Raw genomic sequence first — 12795 nt, 5'->3', positions numbered from 1 at the left:
ATTTCCAGCCAACCTCTTCTCTCACCTGCCAACTCATTTATCCATGTCCCAACCCAGTCTCCACGTGGATGCTTACCCTTAACGTGTCCAAAACAGGATGACTGTTTCACGTTCTCTAAACCTGGTTCTTCCTCTGCTGTCCCATCGCAGTTAGTGGCATCACCAATCTCCCAGTCAATCAGAGCAAAAACCTGGAGCCGTTTTGACTCCAGTCTTACCTTCACGTCCTGTAGCCAACCAGCAAATCCCACTGCTCCACAAATGAAGTAGATCTCAAATCTGCCCATTTCTCAGGATTGCCTCTCCAGCCCCCAGTCACTTCCTCTCACCTGCCATAGCTTCCTAATGGTCTTGCTTCTAGACCTTGCATTTTATCCTGGACTGATTTCCCTACCCCCAACGTTTTATGTAAAAAATTTTAACTCCACAAAAAAAGTTGAGAAAAGAGCACAACACCCACAAACCCTACATTGAAATTCACCAATTACCATTTAACCCTTTGTTCATGCGTGAGTGTGCACACACACACACACTTTACTGAACCATCTGAAAGCAAGTTGTTTCCCTAAATACCTCAGTATGTATTTCTCATGAACAGGGGCTTTTTCTACATGACTAAATGATTCTTTTTAAAATGCAAATCCTGTCATGTCATCCCTCTGCTCAGTCTTCCAAAGATTTTTCCTTCACACAGAATGAAATCCAAATTTTTCATAGTCTACAAGGCTGTGCATGTTCTATCTCCTGCTTATCCTTAAATATTACCCCCTACCACTCTCCCTCCAGCTTTCTCCCACCAGTTACACTATCAGTCAGGACAAGTTATGCCATACTGAGGTAACAACTCCAGATCTCAAGAGGCTTGACACAATGCATATTAATGTCCTCACATAGCTATTAAAGGTCAGCTAGGAGCTCTGACCCCACATAATTTTCTTCTTCACTCCTAGATCAGGGCTGATGGAGCAGTTGCTGTCTTTACCAGTCGTCATGCCAGAGAGAGAGAGAAGAGATCTAAAGGGTCTTTCAGTGGCTGTGTTCAGAAGTGGCACATGGCATTTCTGCTCATGACTCACTGTCCAGAATTAGTCACACGGTGCTAACCCATGCACAGAAGAACCAGGTGGTTCCATCCCACCTTGAGCTTGGAAGAGGAGAGAAGTCTTGGCAGACAGCACTAATGAGCACCCAAACCAATGTTCCTTCCGTCCCTTGAACACACAAGTCGTCTCACCCTGTTTTCCATTTGCTGTTCTGTCTGCAGAAAACTCTTTCCCTCTGTGCTCACTTCAGCAGCACATATACTAAAATTGAAACGATACAGAGAAGATTAGCATGGCCCCTGTGCAAGGATGACATGAAGAGTTCCATATTAAAAAAAACACCACCACCTCTTTCCCTCTGATCTTCATATGGCTCACTTCCTCACTTTATTCAGGTATCTCTGCTTTATTGTCACCTCCCTAGAGATAACTTTCTTGACTTTTCAGTCTAAACATATTCCTTCTCCATGACCTTCCTACCTTGGTAAGCTCTTTTTGAAGCACACATCTAATGTTATTAGTGTGTGGGTTTATTTTTTACAATGACTGCTTTCCGCAGTAGAATAAACTTCATGAGAATGTGGACTTTTTCACTTCCCTGTTTCCAGCACGTAGGGTACTGCTTAGCCAAGTAGGCACTCTACTAAGTTAAGTGAATGAATGCATGAGTGAATGAATGAAGACAAATGGACCAATGGAAAGACTGGCTAAGTCTCCCTTCTCCTGAGTGGTGATCCCAGAGATCCAACCAACGTTTGGATTTGCCTTGATGACTCCATTTTTGTGTCTAACACTACCTAAACCGACGTACCCAGTTTTTTCTTAAAATACTAAATCACTGCAACGTTCTACCGTCCTGGAAGCCATTCTGTTTCCTCTAGGTGACTTAGCATGTCTCTGTTCTAAACAGTCATTTGTTCATTTTAAAGAGCAGCACTCAGTAGGAAATTTTATTCCCAAGTCTGTGCAGAAGGCCTCCCTGTAGCCTTATGTATTGATGACATGTTGTGGTTGAATCACATTTATGCTTAGGTTAACAGTATAGTAAGGGCTTCCCTGGTGGCTAAGACGATAAAGAATCCACCTGCAATGCAGGAGACCTGGGTTTCAACCCCTGAGTTGGGGAGATCCCCTAGAGAAGGGCATGGCAATCCACTCCAGTATTCTTGCCTGGAGAATTCCATGGACAGAGGAAGCTGGCTGGCTGCAGTCCATGGAGTTGCAAAGAGTCAGACACGACTGAGTGACTTAACACTCTCACTTTAACAGTGTAGTAAATATGCATAATTTGTTAGTCTCTGTCACTTACAACTACTCCTTTGGATGTTTGTATTTAGCACCAAGCAAGGGAACATTTCATGCAAAGATGGGCTCAATAAAGGACAGAAATGGTATGGACCTAACAAAAGCAGAAGATATTAAGAGGAGGTGGCAAGAATACACAGAAGAACTGTACAAAAAAGATCTTCACAACCCAGATAATCACGATGGTGTGATCACTCATCTAGAGCCAGACATCCTGGAATGTGAAGTCAAGTGGGCCTTAGAAAGCATCACTACAAACAAACCTAGTGGAGGAGATGGAATTCCAGTGGAGCTAATTTCAAATCCTGAAAGATGATGCTGTGAAAGTGCTGCACTCATTATGCCAGCAAATTTGGAAAACTCAGCAGTGGCCACAGGATTGGAAAAGGTCAGTTTTCATTCCAATCCCAAAGAAAGGCAATGCAAAAGAATGCTCAAACTACCGCACAATTGCACTCATCTCACACGCTAATAAAGTAACGCTCAAAATTCTCCAAGCCAGGGTTCAGCAATACGTGAACCGTGAACTTCCTGATGTTCAAGCTGGTTTTAGAAAAGGCAGAGGAACCAGAGATCAAATTACCAACATCCACTGGATCATCGAAAAAGCAAGAGAGTTCCAGAAAACCATCTATTTCTGCTTTATTGACTATGCCAAAGCCTTTGACTGTGTTCATCACAATAAACTGTGGAAAATTCTGAGAGAGATGGGAATACCAGACCCCCTAACCTGCCTCCTGAGAAATCTGTATGCAGGTCAGGAAGCAACAGTTAGAACTGGACATGGAACAACAGACTGGGTCCAAATAGGAAAAGGAGTGCGTCAAGGCTGTATATTGTCACCCTGCTTATTTAACTTATATGCAGAGTACATCATGAGAAACGCTGGACTGGAAGAAACACAAGCTGGGGTCAAGATTGCCGGGAGAAATATCAATAACCTCAGATATGCAGACGACACCACCCTTATGGCAGAAAGTGAAGAGGAACTGAAAAGCCTCTGGATGAAAGTGAAAGAAGAGAGTGAAAAAGTTGGCTTAAAGCTCAACATTCAGAAAATGAAGATCATGGCATCCGGTCCCATCACTTCATGGGAAATAGATGGGGAAACAGTAGAAACAGTGTCAGACTTTATTTTGGGGGGCTCCAAAATCACTGCAGGTGGTGACTGCAGCCATGGAATTAAAAGACGCTTACTCTTTGGAAGAAAAGTTATGACCAACCTAGCTAGTATATTCAAAAGCAGAGACATTACTTTGCCGACTAAGGTCCATCTAGTCAAGGCTATGGTTTTTCCTGTGGTCATGTATGGATGTGAGAGTTGGACTGTGAAGAAGGCTGAGCACTGAAGAATTGATGCTTTTGAACTGTGGTGTTGGAGAAAACTCTTGAGAATCCCTTGGACTGCAAGGAGATCCAACCAGTCCATTCTAAAGGAGATCAGCCCTGGTATTTCTTTGGAAGGAATGATGCTAAAGCTGAAACTCCAGTACTTTGGCCACCTCATGCGAAGAGTTGACTCATTGGGAAAGACTCTGATGCTGGGAGGGATTGGGGGCAGAAGGAGAAGGAGACGACCAAGGATGAGATGGCTGGATGGCATCTCTGATTCGATGGACGTGAGTCTGAGTGAACTCCGGGAGTTGGTGATGGACAGGGAGGCCTGGCGTCCTGCGATGCATGGGGTCGCAGACAGTCGGACACAACTGAGCGACTGAACTGAACTGAACTGAAAATCACCAGGCAGCAATGCCTTACCTTATTACAGACAAATGTCTGGGTGAAAGCCTCCCAAATGATTATAGCAATCAAGGTTTTATGCCCAGATTAAATATATCTAGTTAGTAATTGGGTGTACTCTGTGAACTCAGAGTGGTTTCCATTCTGTCCCCCACTATCGGGAAATCCTTACTGCAGCAACAGAAATGTCTGTTTTCTTTAAAAAGGGGACCCTATAGTATATGCAATCTTAATACATATTCCAGAAGTACATTTATGTAAAACTTCTTGGGACTTTACCTGTGTTTCTGTCACAATTTACATACCATTTTGTAATTACTAAACTCCTGTACTGGATTCTTCTAATTTGTACTATATGTCTTAAAATTTACATTAACTTGCAATATAAAGTGAAGTCGCTCAGTCATGTCCGACTCTTTGAGACCCTGTGGACTGTAGCCCACCACGCTCCTCTGTCCATGGGATTTTCCAGGCAAGAGTACTGGAGTGGGTTGCCATTTCCTTCTCCAGAGGATCTTCCCAACCCAGGGATCGAACCCAGGTCTCCCGCATTGTAAGCAAGACGTTTTACCATCTGAGCCACCAGGGAATATACCTAGTCTTAATAATCAGGGTTTCTTACACAATCCTCCAGGATAGTAATGCCTACAAGAACATTAGCAAATGATAACCTGTGCATGACTTGATAAGGGTGTTATCTGATGTGCTCCTTGAGAAGACTTTGTTGGCTATTTAGGGGGGGAAAGCTTTCCCTGATAGCTCAATTGGTAAAGAGTCTGCCTGCAATGCAGAAGACCCCAGTTTGATTCCTGGGTCACGAAGATCCACTGGAGAACGGATAGGCTACCCACTCTGGTATTCTTGGGCTTCCCTTGTGGCTCAACTGGTAAAGAATCCACCTGCAATGCAGGAGAACTGGGTTCGATCCCTAGGTTGGGAAGATTCCCTGGAGAAGGGAAAGGCTACCCATCCCAGTATTCTGGCCTGGAGAATTCCATGGACTGTATAGTCCATGGGGTCACAAAGAGTGGGATACAACTGAGCAACTTTCACTTTCACCTGGGGGAAAAGGTCAATTTATATATTTGTGTTATTTGCAATATTTTATTCTAACCCTTTTGAGAAGTGAACTAGGAGATCATATATATATATATATGTATATATCTGAAGAAACAACATGAACCGTGTAGTGAAGACAAAATCGGGGCAGTTTGAATGTTGTATTCTGTGAACCTCAGGCACTTCATAGTGAAAGTGCTGTCTCAACCACTGGCCGCCAGTGTCACAGTTTAGATTTCACATATAAGTGATATCATATGATGTTTGTCTTTCTCTCTCTTACTTTACTTAGTGTGATAATCTCTGGGTTCATCCATGTTTCTGCAAAGAGAATTATTTCATTCTTTTTTATAGCCGAGTAGTACTCCATTGTGTGTATGTTCCGCGTCTTTATCCACTCATCTGTTGATGGACATTTAGGTGCTTCCAATGTCTCAGCTATTGTGAATAGTGGTTCTGTGAACATAGGTGTGTGTGTATCTTTTTAAATTTTTGTCCAGGAATATGCTGAGGGGTGGGATTGCTGGATCATATAGAAACTATTTTTTGTTTTCTGAGGAACCTCCATACTATTTCCCATAGTGGCTGTGCCAACTCCCATTCCACGAACAGTGTAGGAGGGCTCCCTTTTCTCCACATCCTCTGCAGCATTTGTTATTTGTAGACGTTTCAATGATGGCCATTCTGACCAGTGTGAGGTGATAGTTTTGACTGTAGTTTTGATTTGCATTTCTCTGATAATTAGCAGTGTTGAGCAAATTTTCACCTGCCTGTTGGCCACCTGCATACGTACTGCATGTGGTGATTTGTTTTCTTTTCCTTTTGTGTTCATCTCCCATTCTCTTCCCACTTTCTTTCATGTTGTCCTTTAGATGATTCTGCCTAAACCAGCTAATCCTATGAATCACCTACCAGGCATATTTTTCATTTTGCTGTTTATAAAATCAAATACAAATGCATTCTTATTCATTTATGAATATATGAGTTATCTTTTTACCTTGGCTGAGATTTCTCTTAGCTTCTTGTCTCACTCACTGCCCCTCCAGGGAGGCGAACGGACTTGCCAGATTGGTGAACTTGGGTGGAGGAAGTACGGGTGCCTGTCTGAGCACTCCCTTTCTTTCCTCTGGTTAAGAGAAAGGAAGCAGGGTCAGCCTCACCCCCAGAGGCCCTGCTGGGAACCATGCCTGGGTCCATGTGTCTGACTCAGAGGTGGAACATTCACCTGCCTGCTCCACGTAGCATTTTAGGCCCTGGGGTCCAGTATAAACATCAGAGGGAGTTACTCTGCTGTTTCTGTCTCCTTCAACCTGACTCCTGTGTATGCATCCCAGTGGAGGGGAGTGATTTATTCAGTCTGCTAAAACCCATTCCCTGCCACAGACATCGCCAGTGTTATGTTGCCAGTGTCAGATGAAGTAGCAGCAAAGACCAATTGAAATTACCTGATATCCTTACCATGACCTCCCGTGCGCCAGGGCTTGCATGCTCACTGGCTGAACTCTCTCCCCAGGCTCTACTCATCCCACCAGTCATGAAGCAGGCCCACAAAGAGAAATGGAAAGGCCAATGGCTCCAAATCATAAACAGCTAAGCTGTCCTTGGGAAGAAGGTGTGTGAACCTGTCAGGAGACTGAGGTTTTGGTAATCAGGTCTAAAAGCAATCACCAGAATCAGTTAATTTATCCAGAGACCCAAGTTAGATTTTTTTCTATTTCCAGAGTAAAGCAAGATTCTGAAAAAGTAAAATTATTTGGAGAACCAAAGTGTTGCATGTTCTTTGCCACTGAATAGAAATTCTTCCATTAAACCTACTCACAGACATTAAGTTGGAATCATAGACAAGAAGTGAAGAGAGAGAGCTCTCCAGTTCACAATTCCATAGCTTGCTGGGACCCAGCAATATTCCTGCTTTGGGGTGCCAGGAGACTTCTCTGCTTTTAAGTGCCAAGAGTCTAATATTCCTGACGAGGGAACTAATGATAATGCTTAGTGGAGTGACTGGATGAAAGGACCATAGTTTGAGTATGAAAATGGAAGGAACAGTAGGAGAAGGGAAATTGAGTCGTTCCAGAGTGCTAGGATGAAGGTATAAAGTTTTATCAGCTTAGCCTGAACACCGTGCACGGAGATAGCTTACAATGGCTAATCAAGGTTGTGTTGTTAGGACTGGTGCCTTTTGTGTCCTGTTGAAGAAATCTTTGCCAACTCCAAGATTCTGGCCTTTGAAATGGTAACTAAGAAACCTCTGAGAAATACTGCCTTTCAGTAATTCCTTCATAAATACTAAATGTAAACATTTGAAAATATACAAATAGATTAAAGATATATATAAATAATATTGGTAATCTTCTTCCTTGGAGAAGGAAATGGCAACCCACTCCAGTGTTCTTGCCTGGAGAATCCCAGGGATGGCGGAGCCTGGTGGGCTGCCGTCTATAGGGTCGAATAGAGTCAGACACGACTGAAGTGACTTAGCAGCAGCAGCAGCAGCAGAGATCCAGACAGTCCATCCTAAAGGAGATCAGTCCTGGGTGTTCATTGGAAGGACTGAGAAGCTGAAACTCCAATACTTTGGCCACCTCGTGCGAAGAGTTGACTCATTGGAAAAGACCCTGATGCTGGAAGGGATTGGAGGCAGGAGGAGAAGGGGACGACAGAGGATGAGATGGCTGGATGGCATCACCAACTCGATGGACATGAGTTTGAGTGAACTCCGGGAGCTGGTGATGGACAGGGAGGCCTGGAGTGCTGTGACTCATGGGGTCGCAGAGTCGGACACCACTGAGCGACTGAACTGAACTGAACTGAATGAGCTAAAGAAAAAAGTTACTTTCAAGTTACCTTTTTTCTGATTTATGACAAACTTGCTTCAATCTATCCCAGTGAAATGTCTTCACAGAAATTCTTTAAATGGAACAGTACACTTCTTCATTAGAATTGCTTTTTAACCACCACTCTTTCAGAAATTCTTCAAGTAAGCAGCTTCTTTGGAAACCCAGAAAGCAACCTCCTGAAACTGTAACATGAACCAGTCTGCAAAGATTTTATACTCGCACAGTCAAACGATTTTGTATGTGCCACACTGAGCATCTTTAGGAGGCAGCGTGGCATGGTAGAGAGATCAGGGGCTTTAGAGTCCCACCACCTGTGTTTGGATCTGCCAGTTACTAGTTAAATGACCTTAAATAAACTACTTAAACTTGCTGCACTTTACTTCCATCTTCGGTTCTTTCAGTTATCTATTGTGGTGTAACAACAATATTATTCTCAAACGTAGTAACTCAGAACAGCAAGCATTTATTCTCTCACACAGCTTCTCTGGGTCAGGCGTCTGGAAGTGGGTCAGCTGCGTGGTTCTGGCTCAGGGTCTTCCGTGAGGTTGCCATGAAGATGTTGGCCAAGGCTATAGTCATCTGAAGACTGGCTCCACTCACTGACGTGGCTGTTGGCAGGAGCCTCAGTTCCTCACTGTGTGGACCTCTCTGCAGGGCTGCTAATGTGTCTGAATGACATGGCAGCTGGCTTCCCCCAGAGGGGGTGACCCCAGAGAGAACAGGGCGGAAGTGCAGTGCCTTGTATGACACTGCCGGGTCTGCTGCATTCCATCCATTTAAAGTAGGCCACTGAGTCAGCTTATGTTTGGTGGGGAGGGATTTAGGCTCCATCCTTTGAAGGGAGGAAAGTCAAACAATTTTTGACTTAAGATCATCACATAGTAAAACAAAAGTACTACTACTGATCTTAATGCACCCTTGAAAGAATCAAAAGTGAACATCTAGAACAGTGCTGGTTTCAAACTGCATATTCATTTGCTCGGTCTTTATTGAGTGTTTACTACTGTACTGTATCCTCAGCATATGATCATGAGCAAAACCCAGTCCCTGCCCTCATGAACTCACAGTTTAACGTGAAGATAAATGTTAATCAAATAAAACATAGATATAAAATGACTGCTTCACATGTGCACAAAGCAATGTCGAGGGCTTGGAACTAGATAGGAAAGACTTCTCTGAAGAAAGAATGTTGAAGCTGAGATCACAAGGATGAGTAGGAGTTGACTGGGTACAGAAGAAAGAGAAGAGGGTTCTAGGTAAAGCGGATGATGTGGTAAGATTAGCAGGTGGAAGCATGGAGAGGGCCAGGCACTGGAGGAGACAGTGCGGCTGGTGCAGGGGAAGTGCAGTGTGCCAAGCAGCCAGCCTTTATTCTGCTTATCTGTGTCTGAAAAAAGAGGGGAGAAAAACATTTTATATACTTTTATGAGATTGGTATACATTTTAGATCAGAAAGACTAGCGATCTCTTCAAGAAAATTAGAGATACCAAGGGAACATTTCATGCAAAGATGGGCACAATAAAGGACAGAAATGGTATGGACCTAATAGAAGCAGAAGATATTAAGAAGAGGTGGCAAGAATACACAGAAGAACTATACAAAAAAGATCTTGTTTAGTTAACCCAGCTAACCATGATGGTGGGATCACTCACCTAGAGCCAGACACCCTGGAATGTGAAGTCGAGAGGGAAGCATCACTATGAACAAAGTTAGTGGAGGTAATGGAATTCCAGTTGAGCTATTTCAAATCCTAAGAGATGCTGCTGTGAAAGTGCTGCACTCAGCATGCCAGCAAATTTGGAAAACTCAGCAGTGGCCACAGGACTGGAAAAGGTCAGTTTTCATTCCAATCCCAAAGAAAGGCAATGCCAAAGAATGTTCAGACTAACACACAATTGCTCTCATCTCACATGTTAGTAAAGTAATTCTAAAAATCCTCTAAGCCAGGTTTCAACAGTATGTGAACTGTGAACTTCCAGGTGTTCAAGCTGGATTTAGAAAAGGCAGAGGAACCAGAGATCAAATTGCTAACATCCATTGGGTCATCAAAAAAGCAAGAGAGTTCCAGAAAAATATCTACTTCTGCTTTATTGACTACACCAAGGCCTTTGACTATGTGGATTACAGCAAACTGTGGAAAATTCTGAAAGAGATGAGAATACCAGACCACCTTTTCTGCCTCTTGAGAAAGTGTATGCAGGTCAAGAAGCAACAGTTAGAAATGGACGTGGAACAACAGACTGGTTCCAAATTGGGATAGGAGTATGTCAAGGCTGTATATTGTCACCTTGTTTATTTAACTTACATCAATGCACATCGTGCAAAATGCCGAGCTGGATGAAGCACAAGCTGGAATCATGATTTCAGGGTGAAGTATCCGTAACCTCAGATAACGCAGATGACACCACACTCTGGCAGAAAGAGAAAAGGAACTACAGAGCTTCTTGATAAAAGTGAAAGAGGAGAGTGAAAAGGCTGGTTTAAAGCTCAACATTCAAAAAACTAAGATCATGGCATCTGGTCCCATCACTTCATGGGAAATAGATGAGGAAACAGTGGAAACAGTGACAGACTTTATTTTGGGGGGCTCCAAAATCATTGCAGATGGTGACTGCAACCATGAAATTAAAAGATGCTTACTCCGTGGAAGACAAGTTTTGACCAACCTAGACAGCCTATTAAAAAGCAGAGACATTACTTTGCCAACAAAGGTCTGTCTAGTCAAGGCTATGGTTTTTTCAGTAGGCATGTTTGGATGTGAGAGTTGGACTGTGAAGAAGGCTGAGCGCCGAAGAATTGATGCTTTTGAACTGTGGTGTTGGAGAAGACTCTTGAGAGTCCCTTGGACTGCAAGGAGATCCAACCCGTCCATCCTAAATGAAATCAGTCCTGAATATTCATTGGAAGGACTGATGCTGAAGCTGAAGCTCCAATACTTTATCCACCTGATGCGAAGAGCTGACTCATTCAAAAAGACCTGAGGCTGGGAAAGACTGAAGGCAGGAGGAGAAGGGGATGACAGAGGATGAGATGGTTAGATGGCATCACCAATGCGAAGGACATGAGTTTGAGCAAGCTCCGGGAGTTGGTGATGGACAGGGAAGCCTGGCATGCTGCAATCCATAGAGTTGCGAAGAGTCAGACGCGACTGAGCAACTAAACTGAATTGATATATTCTATATATTCTTATGAGACACTTGCCCCTTGGAAGAAAGGTAATGATAAGCCTAGAAAGTAAAGTGAAAGTCACTCAATCATGTCCAACTCTCTGTGACCCCCTGGACTGTATAGTCCATGGAATTCTCCAGGCTGGAATCCTGGAGTGTGTAGCCTTTCCCTTCTCCAGGGGATCTTCCCAACCCAGGGATCGAACCTAGGTCTTCCACATTGCAGGTGGATCCTTTACCAGCTGAGCCACAAGGGAAGCCCAAGAATACAGGAGTGAGTAGCCTATCCCTTCTCTAGAGGATCTTCCCGATCCAGGAATTGAACTGGGGCTCCTGCATTGCAGAGGGATTCTTTACCAACTGAGCTATCAGAGAAGCTCATAAACCTAGACAGCAAAAAAAGCAGTGACATTACTTTGCCGACAAAGGTAAGGTTAATCAAAACTATGTTTTTTCCAGTAGTCATGTACAGATATGAGATCTGGACAATGCAAAAAACTGAGTGTTGAAGAATTGATGCCTTCGAACTGTGATGCTGGAGGACACTAGAGAGACCCCTGGACTTCAAGGAGATCAAACCAGTCAATCCTAAAGGAAATCAATCTGGAGTATTCACTGAAGGATGGATGCTAAAGATGAAGGTCCAGTATTTGGCCACCTGATGTTAAGACAGACTCAGTGGAAAAGGCCCTGATGATGGAAAAGATTGAAGGCAGGAGGAGAAGGGGATGACAAAGGATGAGTTGGTTGGATGGCATCGTGGACTCAATGGACGTGAGTTTGAGCCGGCTCCAGGAGATGGTGACCAGGAGGTAAGAGTTAGGGGTAGGAGCTGAGTACAAGAAGGCAGGAGGAGACTTTGGGGATGATGGGAGGTTCTGTATCTTGATTGTGGTGCTGGTTACACAACTATACGTGTTTGTTGGACCTCAGAACTGTAGACTAAAGAGGGTAAACTTTATGTAAATTTACATATGGTTTATTGTAAATATAATAATATTATAGTAAATTTATGGTTTACTGTCTGTAAACTATATTGTACCTTCATAACCTGAGTTTTAAAAAAATATGTTTTTCTGCAAGCATTTATTGAAGAGTACCATGAGATTCTGAATTTTCCTATAATATAGGTTTTGGATTTCTTCCAAGCAGTATTAATTCCTACAATATCAAGAGAAGACTGTCATCATGAAGTTTAACCTACTGAGTGGTGCTGTAGCTAAAATCTTGCAGTCAGTGAAGAGTGAGGGGTGTGTGTGTGTGTATGTGTGTTGGTGGATGGAGACTGAACACATATCAAAGTAAACTAAATATAGTGCACTTACACTTTTGTCATTAAAAGTAACATGTTTTCATAAGTGTGTGAAGTGTGAAGGTAAGAAGAATTTCAGAGATAATAAATTAAGTTACTTGAATATAAATGCTGATATTTTTGTTTGCTCTAATTTTTTTATTCTGAAAAAATGTGGCTGTATGTATAGAGTTCTAAGATCAATAATGATACTTAACAGTGAAATTTAGGAGACTATTATTTTGTTACAAAAGCAATAGCAAATATGAAGCAAAGCAGACTCAGATATGGCTCAGAAGCTGAGATAGTACCCATAGTATTTTACTTAATGCAAGACACTGAGGCTGTTATG

At 43.0% G+C, this 12795-nt stretch overlaps 1 pseudogene; it reads left to right on the top strand.

Annotated features, from left to right (window-relative positions):
• The first annotated feature begins 1280 nt into the window (after positions 1 to 1280).
• On the top strand, positions 1281 to 1377 carry LOC128049090 (uncharacterized; annotated as a pseudogene).
• Positions 1378 to 12795: the final 11418 nt, after the last annotated feature.

Source organism: Budorcas taxicolor, chromosome 5, assembly GCF_023091745.1.
Source record: "Budorcas taxicolor isolate Tak-1 chromosome 5, Takin1.1, whole genome shotgun sequence".
Taxonomy (NCBI): Eukaryota; Metazoa; Chordata; class Mammalia; order Artiodactyla; family Bovidae; genus Budorcas; species Budorcas taxicolor.
The sequence above is the reverse complement of the archived record's forward strand: the minus strand, read 5'-3'. Positions and strand labels throughout refer to the sequence as shown.